Source organism: Crocodylus porosus, unplaced genomic scaffold (assembly GCF_001723895.1).
Source record: "Crocodylus porosus isolate Cpor-Errol unplaced genomic scaffold, CroPor_comp1, whole genome shotgun sequence".
Classification (NCBI taxonomy): Eukaryota; Metazoa; Chordata; order Crocodylia; family Crocodylidae; genus Crocodylus; species Crocodylus porosus.
Genome location: NW_017728947.1, coordinates 55,061,879 through 55,083,302, shown reverse-complemented (window position 1 = coordinate 55,083,302; position 21,424 = coordinate 55,061,879). Strand labels below are relative to the sequence as shown.

General features: G+C 45.3%; 1 long non-coding RNA gene across 1 annotated transcript; it reads right to left on the bottom strand.

The window, feature by feature from the left end:
• Window positions 1–6,852: 6,852 nt before the first annotated feature.
• Window positions 6,853–15,812, bottom strand: LOC109320985. Its single transcript, XR_002103914.1, has 3 exons — window positions 15,803–15,812; window positions 11,276–11,278; window positions 6,853–6,949 (listed from the first exon to the last, which is right to left on the bottom strand). It is a non-coding gene; the product is annotated as an uncharacterized LOC109320985 (long non-coding RNA).
• Window positions 15,813–21,424: the final 5,612 nt, after the last annotated feature.

Below are 21,424 nucleotides of genomic sequence, written 5' to 3'. Positions count from 1 at the left end.
CTACTTCATTTATGGCAGAGAAGGGAAGGTGTGAAGTGAATGACATAGGAGATTAATGGAAAAAAATGAATGGTCTCATGGTTAAGATAGTTAACTGTGCTTCTGCAGAGCTGGATTCCTTCACTGACTGCAAACGTTCCTGTGGGATTCTTGACCAGTTGCTTCAACCCAAATTTTCACAGGTGGTCACTCATGGTGTGTTTTTTAAGTTTCTGGGTTACCTGACTTTAGACACTGTGATTGGATTTGCAGCAACTTGCTACATTCACAACTGCACTGGGAGCTATACATTAACCTATGAAGTGTTATTTAATGCTGAGTACTCTGGAAAACCACATTTTCTAGGCCGCTCAAGCTGGGCGCCACACTTCAAGAGGGATGTGGACAACATGGAGAGGGTCCAGAGGAGGGCCACTCGTGTGATCAGGGGGCAGCAGGACAGACCCTACGAGGAGAGGCTGCAGGACCTGAACCTGTTCAGCTTCCACAAGAGAAGGCTGAGGGGAGGTCTAGTGGCCTGTTACAAACTAGTCAGAGGGGACCAACAGGCACTGGGGGAGTCCCTGTTTCCCCATGCACTACCAGGTGTGACCAGGAATAATGGTCACAAGCTGGCAGAGGGTAGATTCAGGCTAGATATCAGGAGGCGCTACTTCACTGTCAGGGCGGCTAGGATCTGGAACCAACTTCCAAGAGAAGTGGTGCTGGCTCCTACCCTGGGGGTCTTTAAGAGGAGGCTAGATGTATACCTTGCTGGTATTGTTTGACCCCAGTACTCTTTCCTGCTATGGCAGGGGGTCGGAGTCAGTGATCTGCGCAGGTCCTTTCCGACCCTAGAAACTATAAAACTGTGGACACCAAAATTACTGGACACTTGACCTTAGTCTGTCTTTGTCTTACCTTCCCATTTGTAAAACAGGGAAAATATCACCTCATATCAACAAAGCAGTCTTGTAAAGATAAATTCATTTTTATTTCCAAAGCACTTGGACAATAGAAATAGTCCAATATATAGTTCAATTGGAGTATACAGATGGTCCAAAATAAATAGTTCAATAGACTATATAAATAGTCCATAAGCACTATAGAGAAGTCCTGCTGGGAAGGGTTTAGATATAAGGCAGTAAGTAAGTAAGGCTTCTACTGTTACTATTCCTATCACTGTGCTTGGTTTTACTTGAAGAAACATGATTCCTGGCTTCATAAACAGGCAGGGTCTGGGAAGTGTCCCATGTTTTGACCATGGAGTTTCTCGCAGAGAATGCACACCGGACTGTGCCTGGAGATCTAGAAGTCTCTGGGCATGGAAAAAAAATGCAGAACTACTTGCTTTGTTCTTTGTTTTTTGAGGATGATGTCATATGTATTTGAACTACAAGCTTCCTGTTTGGCATGAATGAGTGTAAAACTAAGTTCAAGGCATGTTTTTAACAAGTCTCAGGCACAGTTAATCCACAACCTGGATAATTCTCCCATGGATAATTGAGGATCAGCTGCAAGTGTTATTAATATTCCACACAGCATCAAAAATAAAGTAGTCATTTTATAAAACAGAGTTTGATATTGTCCTTGTCCCACAGAACCCACACTTGATCTCAAACCAGGAAAAAACAAGGGGGGGAACCGTTCATTGATGGAGTAGGTGAAGGTAAATGCAGGGAATTTTGAAATTGTGTGTAAAGAGGGATTTCCAAGTAGAAATAGGAGAGTGTGCTTGGCTAGTGAGTAACAGGCTAGTTTAAGACAGGGTCTGTGAAAGCTCACAGCCAAGAGTGAAAGGTAAGGGAAAGGCATTTGTCAAGCAAAAAGTGTGAGGTCAGATGGTCTAATACAGAGGTGGTCAATTGCACCACAGGTGCCACAAGTAGCGTGGGAAGCCTATGTGTGTGGCATCAGTGATGGGACAGGCAGCACAATGACAGATAGGGCAGGGAGCAGAAAGCAAAGTAGCAATCAGGCAGAGAGTACAAGGAAAGAAGCAGATAGCAGAGCAACACATCAGGCAGAGGAATGGGGTCACAGTGGCACTTGGGAAGGGTGTGAAGCTAACTTGTAGCACACCTGCCAAAAAGGTTGGCCCCTAATGCTTTAAGACTAGAGGAAATGAGACAGCGATAGTGCTACAATCAAGACTGTGTAGGATCCTGAAAGTCAGGCTGAGGATCTTGAATAGCATGCAGTGGAACAGAGGAAACCAGCAAAGCAGTGGTGCAATGAGGTCTGGGGCTCAGACACTGACTTGTAGGGGTAGAAAAAACATGTCTGCTGCTGGCAGCTGCACAATCACAACTGTTTTTGCACCCCTAGCTTGGTGGCAATTGGAGATTGCTGTTGCCCCTGGGTACCAGGTTGCAACACTATGTTGCTGTAACAAGGTGATCCCTTGTGAGGTAGGAGTGGATAAAAAAGGCAGAGGACAGTTAGCTTGGACAAAGTGGAGGGTAACAAAGTGACAGAGAAGAACTTTGTATGAGCAATGTGAGAAACGACCAGACTGTGGACAAATTTAACAGTGGTGGTAGCGCCAAAAAGTATTTGTTGGATAACACAGGAAGAAGCAATGGGCCTTAAGAAGTGAAGCAGCAATTAGAAGTGTTGGTGGTGACTGTTTACCCAAGTGATCAACACCTAGTTCTCCTCAGTTCCTTTTTATTCAGTGGCGTTCACACAAACTTGGCTATCAGGCACTATTTGCATTCAGCTTCACAGCTGAATATTTTAGTGGTGTTGTCACATACAAATTGAATCACGGTAGTCATTAAATATATGTCATTCCCTAATCACTAGAGTTTACACCAGTGTTTTCATCACTAAGAAGCAAAAACCTCTCAAGACTATATTAGAGTCATTCTGGAATAGAAGCACATCTGGAATAGAAGAATTCCTGGAAAGCCAGAGATACAGGGTACTCAACCAAGCATATATAACTAAGGCCAGGTGAGAAAATATGACGTGTGCATGACCAGTGAGACACAACACTACCAGCAGACCTTGAGGAATGGAGCCTCCCTGTGCAAACTACTTCGTTATTGCAGCCTACACATCAGGCTTCTGGGAACAAGGCAACATATCAGACACTGCATTGACCAAAATAGACAAATCAGTAAGGCATTTCAGCAGGTTTGCTTTACCTGTGCAGAGTAGAACAGCTCCAACAATACGGTTTCACCCCAGAACACCCACTAGAAAGGTGGCTGAAGCATGCAGCAGGTCATGCAACAAAGGCCATGAAATAAAGTTCTATTGCTTACCACCATTTGTGGATGTGTTGGTTTAGTTTTGTATGATACTGGGCAAGAGGTAGGAAGAGGAATCAAATCTAAAATGGTGTGAAGATAGTACAGTTGTCAATGATAACAATGGAGAGAATCTGGGAGGTACTGCAGGAAAGGTGAAAAGTTGAAACCTTCTTTATTGATATCAAAAAGTTATAGGGACTTTCAGGACTCAGCACTTCCTAAAATCTGACTTCTTTGAACTATTGTTTTGTACACCCAAATTCACCAGTCACTTCTTTTAAACTTCAGCTCACCCTAGGAGTCTAGCTTTCTGTAGATAAAATGATCAACATCTAGTTGTTTTCAGTTCCTTTTTATTCAGTGGCATTCACCCGAACTTGTCTATCACGGCACTCAGTGCTCCTCTGTTATCAAAATGTCACGCACTAGTTTCATCCAGCTTCACACCTGCATGCCTACACACCTGTTGTCACATGCAGATTGAATAACAACAGTTTTCATTAAAATATATGCCATTTCCTTTACATCAGTGCCCCCCAAAAAACCTTTTCCTTTTTGTTCTGTGAAAATAGCCTCTAACAGTCACTGAGGATGCTGCCTGCTAATCATTATAAATAAATGGAGCATTCTGTGACATTTAAAGATAATATTCCAGTGCACTTCTTGTTAAGTGGGTCTCCTTGGATTTTATTTTTTAAAACCCATCTATGCTTTCTTTAATGTTGCATTTACAATATTTTTTCTTTTTCTTAAGTTTGTGTAAATGCAACTGCCTGACATTAGTTTGCCTTTTTCTGTTTTTTTTTCTTGTGCTTGTTATTTCATACTAATCCATGCATTTCTATTATGTGTGCACTTCAGAAAGCAAATTATATTATTGTCTTGTTTGGTTATGGACACATACTCTTGCCTGATACTTTTATTTCCTTCAAGATAGTATAAATGTCATGTCTGTGGCTTGGCAAGACAAGAGTACAATATACTGCTTCTTGCAGTGCGCCATGCAAATTGCTCCTTACCACTGGCATGCACACTTTAAATTAGTCTTCCTGCATTGGTCTGGTTTTTGCTATAGTCACAGGGCTGTCATTGAGTTCCCACTGGGGATGGCCTTGAGCTGCAGAGTTCACTTCTAAACTTTCTCAAAGGCTAGGGAGGTCTGGCTTTCTAAGTAGGTGAGAGCCAGTGTGCCCAACTGGTGCTGCCTTGAGTAGGGGATACTATGAATAGAAGTCTACCCATCTTAAGGAGGCAGCTGGCCAATTTTGTGGGCAGATTGTGGGGCTGGCCACCATTTTCATGGGCTGATTGTGGCAGGGCACTCCCATGCCTCTTGCTGAGGGGCCTCGGAAGTCCAGCTCCTCCCTGCAGATAGCCAGATGGCCCAAAACCACAGCTTATTTGCTTAATAATGGTTCTCTTAATGGCTTCCATGGGCTTAATTAGGGGATTAAGCCCACGGAAGACACTCATTGATGCATTATTAAGCAATCTAAACATTTAATTTTAATCTAAACTGAAATGTGCTATGAAATTAAAACTATATACAACATGAATTGTAACTAATAACATCACTATACATGTATTAAAGAACATTGTAAAAAAGTACTAACCTTGAGACAGGCAATTAATGCTAGCTGTTAAATGCTAGTATGCTGCATCCAGTGGCATTAGCTGCAGAAATTCTCCGTCTCTGTGGGGTGAACACTTGTCCATACACTGAGATGGTATGCTCAGCATCCACTGAGTTCATTGGAATGATGATGCAGCATTTTGTCAGGGTGTAGAGATGTGGAAACCATCACAGACCGAGTCCCAAAACACAGGCATGGGCACAAGCATCTGGCACTCTTTGACAAAGTTCTCATAAGCAGCATGTTTGCTGTCATGCTCTTTTTGCCATCCAGGGATTCATTTCAGTAGCTGAGGGTCACAACTCAGAACAGGCACCTGGTTGGGGTCCAAAGTGCAAACAGCCCTAAGGAAGGAGGCAGCTGGTCATGTGAACCACGGTGGCAGTAGCAGGTTGTACCTGTAGTACTGGTTCAGCTTCTCAGCTATTGCCTGGAACAGGTCCCTTTTTCCACTAGTTTTCATGAGAACAACTTGACAGTTCTTGCATTGCTTTGTCTTCAGCTCAGCTTATCAAATCCATCAGCTTGTCGTGTGTGTAGTGGATCACAGTCTGCCAGCCTCCAGACCACTTTAGAAGCTCCCTGGACCAGGTGGCATTTTCAGCCACAAACATCACTTGATCTTGAATGTCATCCCATCTTAAGAGATTGTGAAGCTTAAGCATGCCCTGTATGCTGGGTGTGATTTCCAGCTCCTTGCTCACAAACTGCTGGATATGCTTGGCATGGTACCAGACCACACTGAACCAGAATTCCACCTTGTGAGCAAGGCTCCCTCCGAGCTGCATGCACGCATGGCCGTGCACACTTTAAAACCATGCCATGCACAAGCTTATTAAGGCCGTGCACCCACCCGGAGAGGAGCTGGGCAACGAGCTGGGCGCGGAGCGCAGTGGAGGCACCAGGGCCAGTGCAGGACATTTACCAGAGGTAAACTCAGGCAGAGGTTCCTCCCCAAGGCCATGTGCTCCCGGAGGCAAGGTGGGGACAGGGGCTGGGGGCTGGCGCCGGGGAACTGGTGCCTCCTCACTCCCAGAGGCATGGTGAGGCAGGGACAAGGGATGGGCCTGGTGCAGACTCCACCGGCTCCAGGGAACTGCTCTGCACCCCTGCATCAGCTAGGGGAGTGAGGAGGCACATGGTGTCAGGGCTGGGGAGCAGAGTGGTTCCCCAGAGCCGGCAGAGCCCGCACCAGGCCCCGGCCCCGGCCCCAGCCCCAGCCCCCATCCCTGCCTTGCCATGCCTCTGGAAGCAAGGAGGCACATGGCAGCAGGGCTGGGAAGGAAGCAACCCCCATCCTTGCTTTGCCTCGCCTCGCCTCGGGGAGGAGCCACTGCCTGCTCCGCATGAGGGCTGAGGAGCTTACCTTCAGTAAGTGTCTCACGCCGGCCCCAGTGCCTCCCTTCCAGTTCTAGCAATCAATTGTGTCCGGCCCATGGCTGTCCCACAGCACTCCACTGTGCTGCTCTGGGCAGCAGTTAGCATGGAGAAAGGGGGTGGGTGAGGCCCACAGTGCTCCACATAGGGCCAAACCCTGCCCGCTTCCACCTGGACACTTACTGCAGGACACTTACTGGCAGACCGTGTCAAAAGGGGGAGGCAGGACCGAAGCGGTGCGCTCAAGGACTGAAGCGGTGAACTCATGGACTGCTACTCCTTAGAGGGATCATTGGCTGTGAGCACAGGCTCTGGTGGCAGTGGAACAGTGGCACGTGAGGCCCCACTTTGACCAGTGAGGGACTCCCTGTACCAGACCTTACAGCCGGTGCTTGAAGGCTTTCTTGAAGGAGGACACCAGGACATCAGTACCCCATCAGGGAACTGCATATGCCAGATGTCACTTACTAAAGACAGAATGAGTGCATTGCAGGTGACATGAACTATGTTGGGCAGCGTTCCTTGGAGCACATCAAAGAAAGCCTGGCACATGTACATGGCATTGTTGGACAAGAATCATAGAAAGTTAGGGTTGGAAGGGACCTCAGAATGTCATCTAGTCTAATCCCCTGCTCAAAGCAGAACCAATCCTCAACTAGATCATCATAGCCAAAAATTTTTCTAGCTGGGTTTTCAAAACTGTTGAGCTATTGCTGAATGCTGAGATATTGTTAAATTCTAAGCCATTATGGACTTCACTATGGCTCAGACCTGTTAGGAAAATTGACAGATGTGAGGTGGACCAGTTGTTTAAAACATAGGCAGGTCCTGGTCTGTCCAGCTCCCTGATACAAATAAAATGTGCAGCATGTAGTTATCTTGAGGGTTATCTTGAGCTTGGTGGCTTCATTGGCCACAATGGAGAAGGCTTCATACTCTGCCAATTCAGAATTTGTGGACTGTACATGGGAAGCCATCACTGCAGGGAGATAGTCTTGGCAAAGCACATTTGCACACGGAAAACTGCCAGCATTTGGCACATTTTGGTTCAGGTAGACCCTTAACTAAGGGTGATGAATTTTCTCCAGAGGGGTGTTTGCCACCATGAATGCCACCACAAGGGAAAATGCTGTCTCTTGCTTTGCCGAGCTGCTTTCTGCAGTCCTTTTAAAGAGTGAGGACACAGTCACCTCTGATCTTCAGTCTCTGCAGCAGCCTTTTGCTTCATGTGGGCCTTGGACTCTAAGTGTTGATCTATACTGGTTTTCCTCGACACATCCAGAGTCACATTGCAGGCAGTACAGAGCGGTCTGCTGCCATCTGCATGCAAGGTCGCTGCAGGATGCTGCCTTACACAGTCCAGAGCTGAAATATATTTGGTTCTCATGGAGGATTTCTTCTCGGTGTTCATGCTCAGTTCTTCTCAGGATGCAACATGCTGTAGCAGCATGCCTGCCTGTGGCTTCTTTAAAAGCCGGTGCCAAAACCCTCTTGCTTCCCTAACTGGCCCTGGATTAGCTCCTGTACTGAGCCTATGTCACAAGCTCAGCCTCTGATTTGCTCCCTCTCCCCTCCCCTCTTCCTCCCATTCTTCAGGACTGCAGGGCTGCCTGCCCTTTTCTCTGCTTGCTGGTAAGTTGTTATTGGTTTAATTTTGCGGTGAGCCCACCAAAATCATGGAGCTTGCTATTTTTTTTGCAGAGCCTGCCTGATTTTGTGTTTTCTCATCTGATGTAGTATGAGACAGGGGCACTCTAGGGCAGGGCGCCTTAGGTTCTCTGTGTAGAAGTAATTGGCTTACTTGACTAGAAAAACAGACAAAGACCAGACATGCTGATACTGCTTAATTCAAATGTTCTGAGATAAGGAATCCGCATTCCTGCATTCCTTGGGTTATCTTGATATCTTGCTCTGCGCATTCCTGCATGCCTTGGGATAGCCCTATGTGTAGATAGTTGTTTAAGTAAACGTTCTAAGTTTCTGTGTAATTTACTTTTGTTTTGTTTCTCCAAAGTGTATTTTTTATCTCTTTCTCTGTTTTTAGTATAAATATGCTTGTAAACCTAGAGAGTCTGAGAAATCCTTTGAAACAGACAAGGGTGATTCCCCTTGCTGTATGGAATTCTCCCTGTGATCACAGTATAGCCCTAAATAAAGAAAAGCTGGCTCTGTCAGTTCTGATTCAACCACAGCACGAAGTTTGATTTCTTCCACACCTGTAAGGGTTAATTTTGGGTGATTCTGCCTTCATCCCATGTGGCTTTGCAGGGCTGGGCTGTGTCCTTGCAGGCCAACACCTGGCCCAGCCCTGAACCCAGCGCTGTCCCAGAGAAGAGTCAGAAAACCTCTGGCTTTTCCCCATGCAGCTGGGTGGGGTGGGCAGGAGGGGGAAAGGAGCCCCCACTCCTGTGCATGCCCTCCCACAGCTAACCTGCTGGGGTCCAGGAGGGAGCTGAGATGGATCCATGAGCTGTGTGTGGGGGGGCTCTGTTTCCCCCTTCTTGCCCCAGGTCTGGGCAAGGCAGCCTCTGCCACTGTCAAGAGACTTGCAGGACACATGCAGAGCCAGCCCAGCTCCCTACAAGACTCCAGCAGGAGGGGAGCACATGGAGGGGACGGTGCTCCATTCCTCTCTTGTTCCAGCTCCAGGCACGGCAGCCTCTGCCGCTGTCAAGATGCTCATGTAGGGAGTGGGAGGAAGGGAGCCACCATCAGGGCTGGGCCTGGCTCCCCCCAAGACCCCAGCAGTGGTAGTTGGGGTGGGGGGCGGTGCATGGCAAGAGGGCTCAGTCCCCTCCCACCAAACGCTACTTTCAGTTGCCCCCTGGCTGGGGAAGCGGGGGGATGCTGCTGAGAGGGGAAATCTGGCAGACTGCTGGACCACCCCAACCTGCTGGCCAGGGCTAGTGCATCCCCCCCAGGTGGGTTGGGGTCGCTGGCACTATAACTCATGGCACGTTGTGCAAAGTGCTATAGAGATTTGCTTCCCTTACAGGCTGCCTAAATGTCTGTACGCAGCTTCAGTCTCTGCAAAAGCAGATACAGGTTTAATGGGAGAGGATTAAATGGCTGCCTGTTCCCTTCATGGCACAATTTAAAGTGCTTTAAAGCCCACTTTTTTATTTGAAGCACTTCTAATTTACAAGTGCCTACAACATTGGGTGAGAGCAGTCTAAAACAAAGGAGCTCATTCTGGATTATTCAACTGGGATGACGGAATTGGAGCTATAACCTGCTGTTCTAGACTGGTGTAGGAGGTAGGTTAAGAATTGACTTTTATTACACAGAGACATAAACTACATACAATAAACTGAAATGAATATGAACGGCCAGATGGAGACACCTACTGTTCAAGCTGTGTAGATTAGCAAAGGAAAGACAGAAATACACCATCGATCCACAAAGCCTGTCCGATGCTTCTGCTCATACGCGTTTCACTGCCTTGAACACCAGGTAAGACAGTAAATACTGTTTGCTTTCTCCTTTGAAAACCCAGGCATAAAATAGAAGAGCCCTTTTCTTTGGTACATTTTTCTGTCACTAAATTCTTAATTTTCTGCCTACTTTGTCTTTGAAAAGTAGGAATTATTTCTTTGTCTTGCTTAATGAAGAGTGCAGGGCACGTCCAAGTAGTATGTCATGGTCTCATGCTCCTTACCAACGTATGGGAGTTTTCTACGTGCTGCATTGCTGTGCAGTTGTTTTCTGTTTGTTTATACCTTTACAAGATCACAGACAAAATTATCTCAAGGTGCATATTGAAAAATTAATGAATTTTAATTTTTAAATGCACATTTGAACAAGGAAATGTGTTGGGGAAGATATTTATGTTTATGGTCACCAGTTGTGAGAAACTGTAATCAGAAACATAACCATTATACAACCTTCCTAGAAAATGTGTATAACAATTAATTAATTAAAAAATAATGTATTAAGACTACAATGGCTATGGTATCTGGTCTTAAAATACATACGTGTACATGCTCTTGATTAACCTCTCCTAGCCAGCATCACTGTAATTCGGTACAGGTGGGCCCAGTAGGTCACCCCAGCAGATTGTATTTTTGTTATATTTGTGCCACACTTTAACTGCGTGGGCTGAAAGCTTCCATGTCTTGTAGATGCCGTGGATTCTTGGACTGAATTTACTTCTCTTTTTCTTTCTCTTTTCTCTTTCGTTTTTGTTTTTCTCTTTTCTTTTCTCCTTTTTCTTTTGAAAAATTCAAGAAAAAACAGTTGAGCTGATTTCTAGCGTAGCCAGGCTCTTTTGCCCATGTTATTAAATGCTGGAAACTTTTGAAATGGTTGAAAAATTCTAGCATTCTCCATGCTCTCAGTAACTCCTCCTCTGGGCCCGCGTAACCTGGAGGAGGAAGCTAACCTATTCAAATGTGGAAGAGACATGAAGAGAGAGATGGGTTGTGTCGCTGCAACCTCACAAGGGAACTGATTGTGGGAGCAGATTGAGAAGATGATCCTGGGAGGACTGGGTCTAGCATCTGCCCTCAGACTCCCTGGCCTTCTAGTTCTCCCCTCCAGACTTTCTGCTTTCTGGTCTGGGCACACTGCTTTTCCCTTCCCAGACTGTCTCTTCCCTTGTTGTCCTTCTTGTTCTTTGGTGATTCATAGAGTCCCTCAATGTGGAGGAAGAAAGCCTTTAGCCTGTACAAAAGGGAAAGTGCAGAAAATACCTGTACTCTCTCAGGCTGTACGGGCTCTGATGCGTGCAGCAGCTCAGCACCAGAGCAGGAGGGAGGCAGAGGCTACTTTAGCTTGGGAAGCAGTGGGTGCAGAGGGTCAGCTGCAGGAGGACGTTTTAGAAGGAGAGTTAGTTAAAAAATGCTATTCCCTGACAGCTGGAGTTTACTTTTCTGGAGCTTCAAACTATTGGTCCATGTCCTACTCTCTGCAGCAAGAGTGGAAGATCTTCTCTTTTTCATGACAACCTTTCAGGTATTTGAAGACTGCTATCATGTCCCCTCTTAAGTGCCTTTTCTGCAAGTTGAACATGCCTACCTCCTTCACCCTCTCCTCATATAGCTTGCCTTCCAAACCTTTTATCATTTCTGTCACCTATCTCTGGCCCTTCTCTAACTTTTCCATGACCTTTTTGAATTGGGGAGCCCAAAACTGCACACAATACTCTAGATCAGTGTTTCTCAACCCATGGGTCTTGACCCAAAAGTGGGTTTCAAGATATGAAAGGGTCACAGACAAACTTTAAAAATGGATTCTCTTTTAAAGGAGAAAAACTTGGGAAACTCTGGCTTTTCCCTTGCAGGCTGGCAGAGTTCCAGCCCGTGAGGAGCTGCTTGGGGCCCCCCATATCTCCCCTGCCCCACACACCCACCCTTGCCTCACACATTGAAGGGCTGGGGCCTGGGGGCAGTGGGTTAGGAGTGAGGGGCATTGGGTCGGGACTGACCATTGGTGTTTACAAATGGGTCCTAGTACAAAAAGGGCACTAGGCGCTGCTCTAGGTGAGGCTTAACTAGTGCTGAATAAAAAGGTACTATTACACCCCCTCCCCAGAGTCTTGCATCTAATGCTCCTGTTGATGTAGCCCAATACTGCATTTGCCTTTTGTGAAGCTGCAGACTCTGTGATTCACCAAATCTCCTAGGTCTTTTTCCATAGTTCTGCCATGCAGCCAGTTGTCACCCATTTTGTATATGTGTTTTTAAGCATTATAATGGTTTGCTGACAGTTATCAAAGGAAGCTTCTTTGACATGTAAAGATAACATTTTAGCAATATTTGGGCAGGTGATAGGGTCTCTTTTCATGCCATTTTTTAAGACACTTTAATGCTTTCTTAAAATTGCATTTACACCTTTTTAAAATTATGAGGCTACTGGAGGTGAGATGAGACTGCTGCTTGCCTTTGATTGGACTCTTCCACTTAAATTCCTGCTGGCTCACATATTTCTATTCTGTGTGCACTTCAGAAAATAGATTACATTATTTTCTTGTTTGGCTATTCCATACTCACTCTCAGCTAATAAGTATAGTTTATTTTCTCCAAGATAACATAAACATTATTGCCTGTGACTTGGCAAGGCAGGAATATGCTGAATTGCTCTTTGCTGTGTGCTCGTCTCAAGACTGAGCCACTAGCCCACATGCTTTGAATTAGGCTTGCTGCAGTTTCATTGTAGTTTTCATTCTAATCATGAAATTTCACAGTAATTTCCCATTGGTGATAGGCTTGAGCTGTGGAGTTCCCTTCCAAACTTTCCCAAAGGCTGGGGAGAATTGGCTCATCAAGGGCTAGAGGACAGGAAAGTACAGAGAACACAAGATGTTGTGCCCTGGGCCGCCTTAGTTTATGACAGAGCTATAGAGCTTGTCTCTCTCCTCAGACTGAATCAGCCAGCTCTTCTTGTCTCTCTATAAGCTGTGGCAATTAATACTGCCACCACTTCCCCCCTGCCAATTTTCCAGACCCATAGGGAGCCCCATAGGCTGGAGGATACAGCCCCTGTGCCAGATTCAGCCCATGGGCTGGAGGTTGAGTGCCATTGGAGTAGAGAGTAGATTTACTCACTTTGCAGATAATACAAATCTGGTGTAGATTACAAATATTTTGGAGGAAAGATTTAGATTTGAAAAATAACTTTGACAAATGGGAGAAATGGTCTTAAGTGAACAGTGTGTAATTCTGTATGGAAAAGTGCAAAGATTCATGGCTAGGAATAATCCACTGTAGAAATACCAGATTGGGAATGGCAGGTTAGGTAGACGTTAGTCAGAAAAGCACCTAGGGGTTACTGTAGATCGTACAGTGATAATGGGCGAAAAAAAGGAAAAGCCACATTGTGTTGTATACACAAGAATATCATATGCAATAAAGGTGAAGTAATCCTTCCTTGCTGATCAGCACTGGAAAGACCTCAAATGGCATACTGCTACGTCTAGTCCAGACATCTTGCTTCAAAAATGGTATGGGCCAGCACAAAGGAAGCTTCAGCCTCACCAGGCTAATCCTCAGTCTGTATCCTCTGCAGGTGGCCCAGTGGCCTCAGTCTGCCTGGATCCTTCAGGGCCATCTCCTGCCTGTGGTCAATACAACAACCAGGCCACCCTGGCCTTTCTGCCAATGGCCTCTGGCCAGCGGCAGCCTTCAGACGGTTAGTGCTCTGCCAGACCTCTTGTTCCCTGCAAGAGCATCCAGTAGTGTAACTTGGGGGAGGGGAGCAATAAGTGGGGCAGCAGCCCCAGGCACTGACTTAGAGGGGGCACCAGTATGGCCCCCTCCCCCCAGAAATCTTTGTCATGGTAGGCACAGCCAGGGGACAGGGGTGCAGAAAGACATTTGCCTCATAGGAGTCTTTGCTGTGAGAGACAGACACAGCCCTGCACCTGGGGGGTGGGAGGAGTGAACGGGTACCAGAAGTGGTCCCTAGGGAGCCCACACCACTGCCTGTCCCTCTGCTTTCCCTCCATCCCCTACCCTCACCCTGCTCTCAAGGGGTCAGCATAATCTCTGCCTTGGATGCTGGAAGAGCTTGCTATGCCTTTGGGATTTGAACTTGCTATGCCTTTGGGAAAGAGCCTGTGGGATTAGTTTGTCTCTTTGCTTGCCCATGTGCCCAACTCAGTTCCCTAGTTTTCTTCTACTTGGAGCCGGTCACCTGAAGAGGTGTAGCAGGGAAGTGACTGAACAGAGGGATTAGCTCCTTTCCTCCTGGCATTGCAGCTGGCAGGCTGCCCTCTTGCACCACTGCACTATGAAGTCCTTTCTTCTGCCATACCTTTCCCTTGATTTTTTTCTCAAGGAATAAGTTTAGCTACCTGTGTAGCATTGTTACCATTATTTCTCCTTTACAGTCTTTATTAGGAAAGGGCTCTTCACCATGAAACCAGATTTGGGCACTTGTAATTCCTTTTTGAATGGACTAACAGGATTCATGTGGCATTCACAGCCTGGCCACTGATATCATTATCTATTGCCCGACAGTTTTCTTAGTGTGTACTCAGCAGACTTCCTGTTTCAGTCTTTTATATCTGCAGTTGAGTGTATCAGTTTTTTGTTTCTAAAGTTGAGCATATCAGTTAAGCATACAGTGATTATTGCCAGATCAGATATTTTTATGCTGGAATATCTCCCTTATCGCAGGTCGAGTGCTGAGGATCACACCGTGCTTAATTGTGGCCAAGAACTGTCTTTACTAAATGTTTGATATGCACCTGCATTTATATGTTTTTCACCCAGAAACGTTTACACCTCTCACTCTCTTTGAGCAGTTTACTTTGAGAAAATAATAAACCAATTTGAGTGCAGTTGATACAGTATGCTGTTGTGCTATGTATACGTGAATGTATATATGTATATTCATTAGGGCTGTGCGAAACAGCACCATTTTGTTTCGACTTTTGTTTCAATGGGACATTGTTTCATTTTGAATTTCGTTTCTTTTTGTCAAAACTGTTTCACCGTTTCGACGTTTTGCCCATGGTCTATAATGGCGAAGCACAAACTGCCTATAACCTTATCATTTCTTGCCTGATTTTGATGAAACTTGCAGGGATGGTAGCCCCTTCCAAGGCCATAGTTCAAGGAGATAGGTGCAGGGTTTCTGGGAAACTGCACCTCAGGCTGCTGACAGGCAAAACTTGAGACATGGGTGACTGTGTCTGACTGTGAAAACTGCAGGGATGGTGGCCCCTACTGAGGCCACAAAGCCTGCCAAGTTTCAAGGAGATAGATGCAGGAGTTTCTGGGAAAATGCACTTCAAGCTGCTGACAAGCAAACCTCATGTCACATGTGTGTGTTAAGGCACAGCAGGGTGAAAACTGGTAGTCCCTGCTGAGGCCATGAAACCTGCCAAGTTTCAAGGAGATAGGTGAAGGGGGTTCTGGGAAACTATACCTCAAACTGTGCAAGCAATACTCGTGACATGTGACTGTGTGTGTATTTTCCATCCCTCCCCCAGAGCAGTGGGATTGGAAGGGACCTCAGGGAATGATCACAGTCACTGGCCAGCTGCACAGTCAATATGAGAGCAGTCCTTCTTCCCCTCTCTTCCCCCTCCCTCTCCTTACTTCCTGTTTCCCTGCAGGCAACCCCAGCTTGAGTTTCGAAACTTGAAACATTTCGAAACTTTCAAAATGCTTCAACTGCCCTTATTTCATTTTGTTTCAAGGCTGTTCCAAAGCCTTTTGTTTTCTTTTGATTTTGCTGTTTCGAGCTCAAAACAAGTCAAAACAGTGTTGAATGAAACAGCCGGTGAAATTTCACACAGCCCTAATATTTGTGTACGTGCAGTACAGTTAACAACGGTAGAGAAACTAGGTCAGCAGTTCCCAACGGACTTGAGGCAGTCCTCCATGACTTTTGTGAATTGAGTGGCACCCACTTTAAACAATTAATTTATATAAGTTTAAAATAGTACTTGCTTCCTTGCAGAGGGGCCTTGCAGTGGGGGTGGGGGTTCATCCAGGCAGGAACAAGCCTGAGCCTTTGCTTATCTGCTTAATTTATCTGCTTTTCTTCTAACACCTCACTTATCTCCTCACAGCTCAGGGCACCCTTCAAAAGATTTAGCAGCACCCCAGGGTAGCCCTGGCATCCTGGCTGAGAATCATTGAACTGGGTATATGTAAGAATGCACTTTCCCTTGTAAGATTTGTAGGCACATTTTTGCACTCAGACCTCAGCTTTTGGTCGTTTAAAAATCTAATCCTAGTTTCTGCTTTTTTAAATGATCAATGGTTGCAAAGGTACTGGAAGGAACAGAAGCAAAAGATACCAGAAATCTAGAGTGGTAAACTGCTCCTACTCTGGATGCGGGTACACTGGCTAAACTGCTCTTTTCATGGATACAGCAACCACACCCACCCTGCTGAGTGAAACAAACTGATCCCGGGAAAATGCAGCATTGCTCATATTGATATCTTAGTAATATCCAGGTCAATTTCCCCATATAATACCATCAACATACCTTATCCCAAGGTGAGCATATATCCACAAAAAGGAAGGATATATTTCTGTTAAAGTTTCCCATAGAAAATGAGATACCACAGTCAATAGTATAAGTTCTCAGATATAGACCAGGTACTGGAAGGATGTCAGAGACAATATCTTCATGAGAATATCCTCATGGTGACCTCCCTACATTCATCTTTTGGAGGATGGTGGGGCCTTGCACTCTGAAACAAGCTTTGGTCACCACTGGGCTTCTATCAGCCCCACTGGATTTTCAACACATTGTCACAGTTATTCTATATACGTAAAATGTTGGGATACATACCTTTGTTCACCAGTGGGAAAAGGCCATGGCTGGAGAAAGAGACTATTGAAAGAGAGTTGTGTGTTCAGCAATGATGTACACATTTTTCATGCAAGTTAAATATTTTTTTTCAGTAATATTTTTCTGAGAAAAAAATGAGGCATTGTTTTCTGACTGACCCTTGTAGAATAAGTCTGAAGCCAGTGCATACTTTCCTGCTTTTTAGACCTTTTGTTTGACAGCTGTCAAACAAAAGCAATGACTGGAAAAGCTATCAGGACTCCCATTTCTGGTTTTGTGTTCACAAAAGATACATATTGTGCGCCTGTGCTTGACTTAACACTAGGCTTTTATATTTTATTGGAACAATATGTCTATTTACCAATTCCACTTATTTTATTGGAAGAGGGTCCAAGATACAGCTCAGACCATAAGGAGATATAAAATGCACAGGCGTACAGATGCGCCATATGTCCCCAGCCATAACATACCATTTTCTGGGGCCCAGATTGTTTATCTGAAATATGTTTGTCCATTTACATTTGAATCTTTCCACCGTGGGAAATGTTGCTGCTGTTCTTTGAACGCTGTCAGTTGTTCTGTAGGAGCCTTTAGCTTAGGACTAAAATGTCAGTAACCATGGTAAGAATTTTCTGATTTCTATTTCTCTAGGATGTCCTGTCCCAAACTTGCTTCACTTCTGGGGTGACTGCTTCCAGAACTGCTTCTGGGAGAGCCTGCCTGGGCAGCTGGAGAGTGTGGTTAGTTCTGGGCTGCCCGTGCTCTCCCACCTTCAAGCAAACAGATATCTGCTGCAAAATAGTAGCACAAATTCATACCACCTAAGTTGCAGTGACAAATTTGGGGCATTTGTGGTGCAACAAGTGGCATGGATGTCCATTTGCTTGGCCTTTGTGCCACCATAACAATTTGTATGGCAGCATAAAGCCAATGTCTGTTTCCAGCCTAATGCCCACTGTGACCTGATAGAAAGTTCAGCAGAGGATTGCCCAAGGGAATCATCAAAGGTCACTCAAGCCCTGAGCTCTGGTACAGTTTATTATTTATTATTTAATACTAATTTGATCTACATAGCTCTTTGGCTTCCTCTCTTGCTGATCTCTTCAGAAAGAGGCTCCATCAGACACCAGTCCTATAGCCACATATGAACTATTATGAGTGTGCTTCTCACACCATTTGGTTGCTCAGGTGACTGACTATGTTTGCACAGTTCCAAATATCTACAACTTTCAGGGTAATCAAAGTCCAAAGGAAGACACCACTCTCATTCTGGACAAGTAGTCTTTTTTCTCTGTGTTGAATACCAGGGCTCATAGCTACCACGAATGAATGTGATGAAAGGAGTATTATGAAGAATAGCCTCCCAGTTGAGGGTGCTGTAGTATGATTATGTACAGGGGTTTAGAGAACTTTGGGGAAGTGGCTAATGGAAGAGAACAGCACACACACAAGAAAAAATAAAGCCCTGAATATTGCACTGTTTCAGCCCTTTCACTCTTTTTATGCTTGGGCACTGAATGCCCTTCTTTCTGTTGCCTTTTCTGTTGCTTCCATACTTCCAGTCTCTTCTTTGGTTTCAGCTGTAGGCTTTCATGCCACTGTCATCCTGTAGCAGCAACATGTACATTTACAGACTCCTTGGGCAAGAGACAGAAAGACACAGAGAGAGAATCACCATCCTAAGTGCCCTTTGGTTAGGACACTTACTAGGGATGTGGAAGAGTCAGCTTTTAAAGCCCATCTCCTATGAAAATGTTAGTACAAAGTGGATCTTGTAGCAGAAGAAGAGAAGAAATGTGTCTTATCCCAAAATACTCTTAGGGTTGGATTGGAGCACATTTCTGTTAGGGTGAGAAAGACCTGGATCTGTTTCACAGCTCCGAAAGGTAGAGTGGGAATGTGAAAATTGGTCTCTTACCTCACTGTTGAGGGTCTACTTTCTGGCCTATTAGGGACATGGAGGCAGGACATGCACAACCAGCTCCTAAAGTTGTTGTCTGTAGCGTGATTTTGTGAAGTTTTGTTGGCTGGTGGATTCTGCTGGCAGAAGGTCTACATTCAAATGGAGACATTAATACATGATAGTTCTTGACTAATGCTATTTTCCTGGTTCTGCTGAAGTTCTTTGTTTCTGGGTAAGAAGGAACAAATTCCTGTGATCTTTTACAACCATTAATCATTTCATTTCCTTATTTGAACTAATAGTGCTTTATTGTGAGTCTTTTCCAGAATATACAATATTTAGACCTCACTGAAGCATTTTCTTCTTTATTAGACTTGGCAGGATACTATTTTTATTGCTAAACACTGATAAACAATTTCACCTCACACTCACAGACTGATGAGAACATATTTCCATCCATAATCATCAAAACTTATAGAAAGGGGATGTAAGAAAAAACATAAGGAAATCCAGGATACGTGTGCACATGGGTGTGTGTGTGTGTGTGCGTGCATGCACATACACACACACACACACATGCACACGGCGGCCTTTGTAGATGTTGTGGGGTGAGCCCTGACTGTGCCACCCATGCACTTCTTCTTTGGTAGTGGCTCAGGCAGCCGCTGAAGGAGCTGAGGGCTGTGCTGGGAGAGGGTTTGGTTGGATGCTCGCTGCTGGCAACAGAGCCTTGAGGTGGGGATGCTGCTGTGGGGTCCCACCACCAAAGAGGAGGGCTATCAGTAGCCAGGAACCCAGTGCTGCTGGTCGCTCGCTTTGCTCAGGTCCCAGGTGGGGATTGCTTGCCAGCTCCTGCCAAGCCTGGCCTGGCCCCTGCATACTCAGGGCAGGGCATGAGTGGGTGCCCCCAGGGCCCAGCTGCTGCCCTTGCACTGCCCAGAGGGAGGGGAGGCCATGGCTGTCAAGGGGTTGGGCTGCCCCTCTTCTGATTCCCACCAAGCAGGGCTTGCCCCATAAGGGGCCATGGGGAGCAGGGAGCTGCTTCCTGCCCAGGGCTGGGTGGTCGTTACCTCCTGGCACAGCAGTGGGCTTGGGGAATTGAGTGGAACTTGGCAGCCAGGAGTCCCCTGACCAGCCTCCTCCTGCAGTGAGCACCACCAGCAGCCCCTAGCCCAGCCCCTGCCCCTGCGCTCTGCTCCGTGAGAGCAAAGGCTCCAGTCGTACAAATGTACGACCAACTGAACAGAATGATTTAAAGTGGTATGCTTTATTGCTTTATGGATATTTACTTTTTATATTTTGACCTGAGCTTTTATAGAGCTTTTAACAGTATACATTTCTAAATTGTCTTCCCCCCACACCTCTAATGTCACACAGTCCTGAAAAAACGTAATGGATAAAAGTAAAAATAAATGCTTAAAAATAAACATCAATTTTAGCCATTGAAATGATTCAAAACTAAAAATCGAATTCTGCTGACCTTATTCATAATGGTCTGAAAGGTACTCACAGAAGAGAAACTCTACAACAGCTACTTTTATGGAAGTACTCGATGCCTGGAGTTATACCCCAAATGTGTGCACTGAGTTGCCTCCTCCTCACTTCATTCAAGGTTACACATCTCTCTATGGCCTCTAATCTCTCTCCCTCCCCCACTGACGTATTGCATGCTATGCTTCTCCAATTTTCATACACAATATTGATACTTCTGAGCTCAGCATTTCCAGTTCATGCACTGACTCTGAGATCATTATAGGCCTATGCTGAATTGTCCAGCACTGCACTTCGTAGAAGGTGTGAGGGAGTATGAACCCCCAAATACTTTAAGATGGTGAGACATGTACATTGTGGAGGGAATAAGGACCAAAAACATGAGCTCATGAAACATTTTTATCACAGAAAATATCTCTGCTATGTAATGTGGATTGATGAGAATAAATAGCCTTTCTGTTGTACTCTTTTATGTTGTTGAATATTTGACCACATTGTCTTTGGAGCACACTTGAAATACTTTGGAGCACACAAAGCAATACTTTTGCAGAACAATTCATACAGAAGTCAACTGTCTCATTTTCCTGTCATTAGGAAGCCAGATACCCAGCATAAAGGCTGTATCCTTGCCCTCCCTGGAAAACATGATGGGCAAGGGCTTCCAGAAAAGATGCGTTTTCATTGTCCTGAATTTCCTTCTTGTGTTTTTTCTACTTGGGCTGTCTTATAAATGGCAAATGACAACAACACGTAAGTAGAAAACATATCTTTTTGGCATGGAGACCATCCTTATCTGAGTGAATGCAAATAGTCATGAACATGTAGTAATAAACTATGCAAAGGTTATGATATGACAGATTATTAGCTGTTACCACAGAATGTGTAAGAAAAGAGCACAACGAACAGCAGCATTTGTCATTAAATGTTAGAAAATTCCAGGGCATGATTCCACCTAAGAATAGTCTCCTGCCACAGTGCCACTGATTTTCCAGGTTCTCCTTCTAAGATGTCTTCCAATAATCCTGGTAGCTTGTATTGCATGCCCATTGTAGTGCAAGTAACTGACTGAAGTATAGATTGATTTGAAAGCTGAACTCCAAGTTTAGCACCCGGCAGGATGTTAACTTCATTACTGTGATTGTCTAGAATGGAAAGAGGATGTTATGTGATTCTTTCACACTAATAATTTAGTTTTGTTTCTTGTACAGATTGGGTGCTTCTACATGAGACATTTACTGCGGAGCTGCCTGTTTAGCTCTGCTGTAAACGTCTTGGTATCTACATATGCGGCCTTACTAGGCCTGAGTAAACTAATAAACTCCACCTCCTGTTAGTATATGCAAGTACAAGTACTATCCTACCATGGTTTTTTAGTGCATAGCAACTGACTGGGCTGGCTGGGGCATTAGGGTGCTTCAGTGCAGGGGCTGTCTGCCAGCTGGAGCAGCTGCCAGCCAGTGCTACTCTGACCCAGCTCAGTGAGCTGTGATTGGGGGGCACACATTTAAAAGGAATGCCTTGGAGCAAT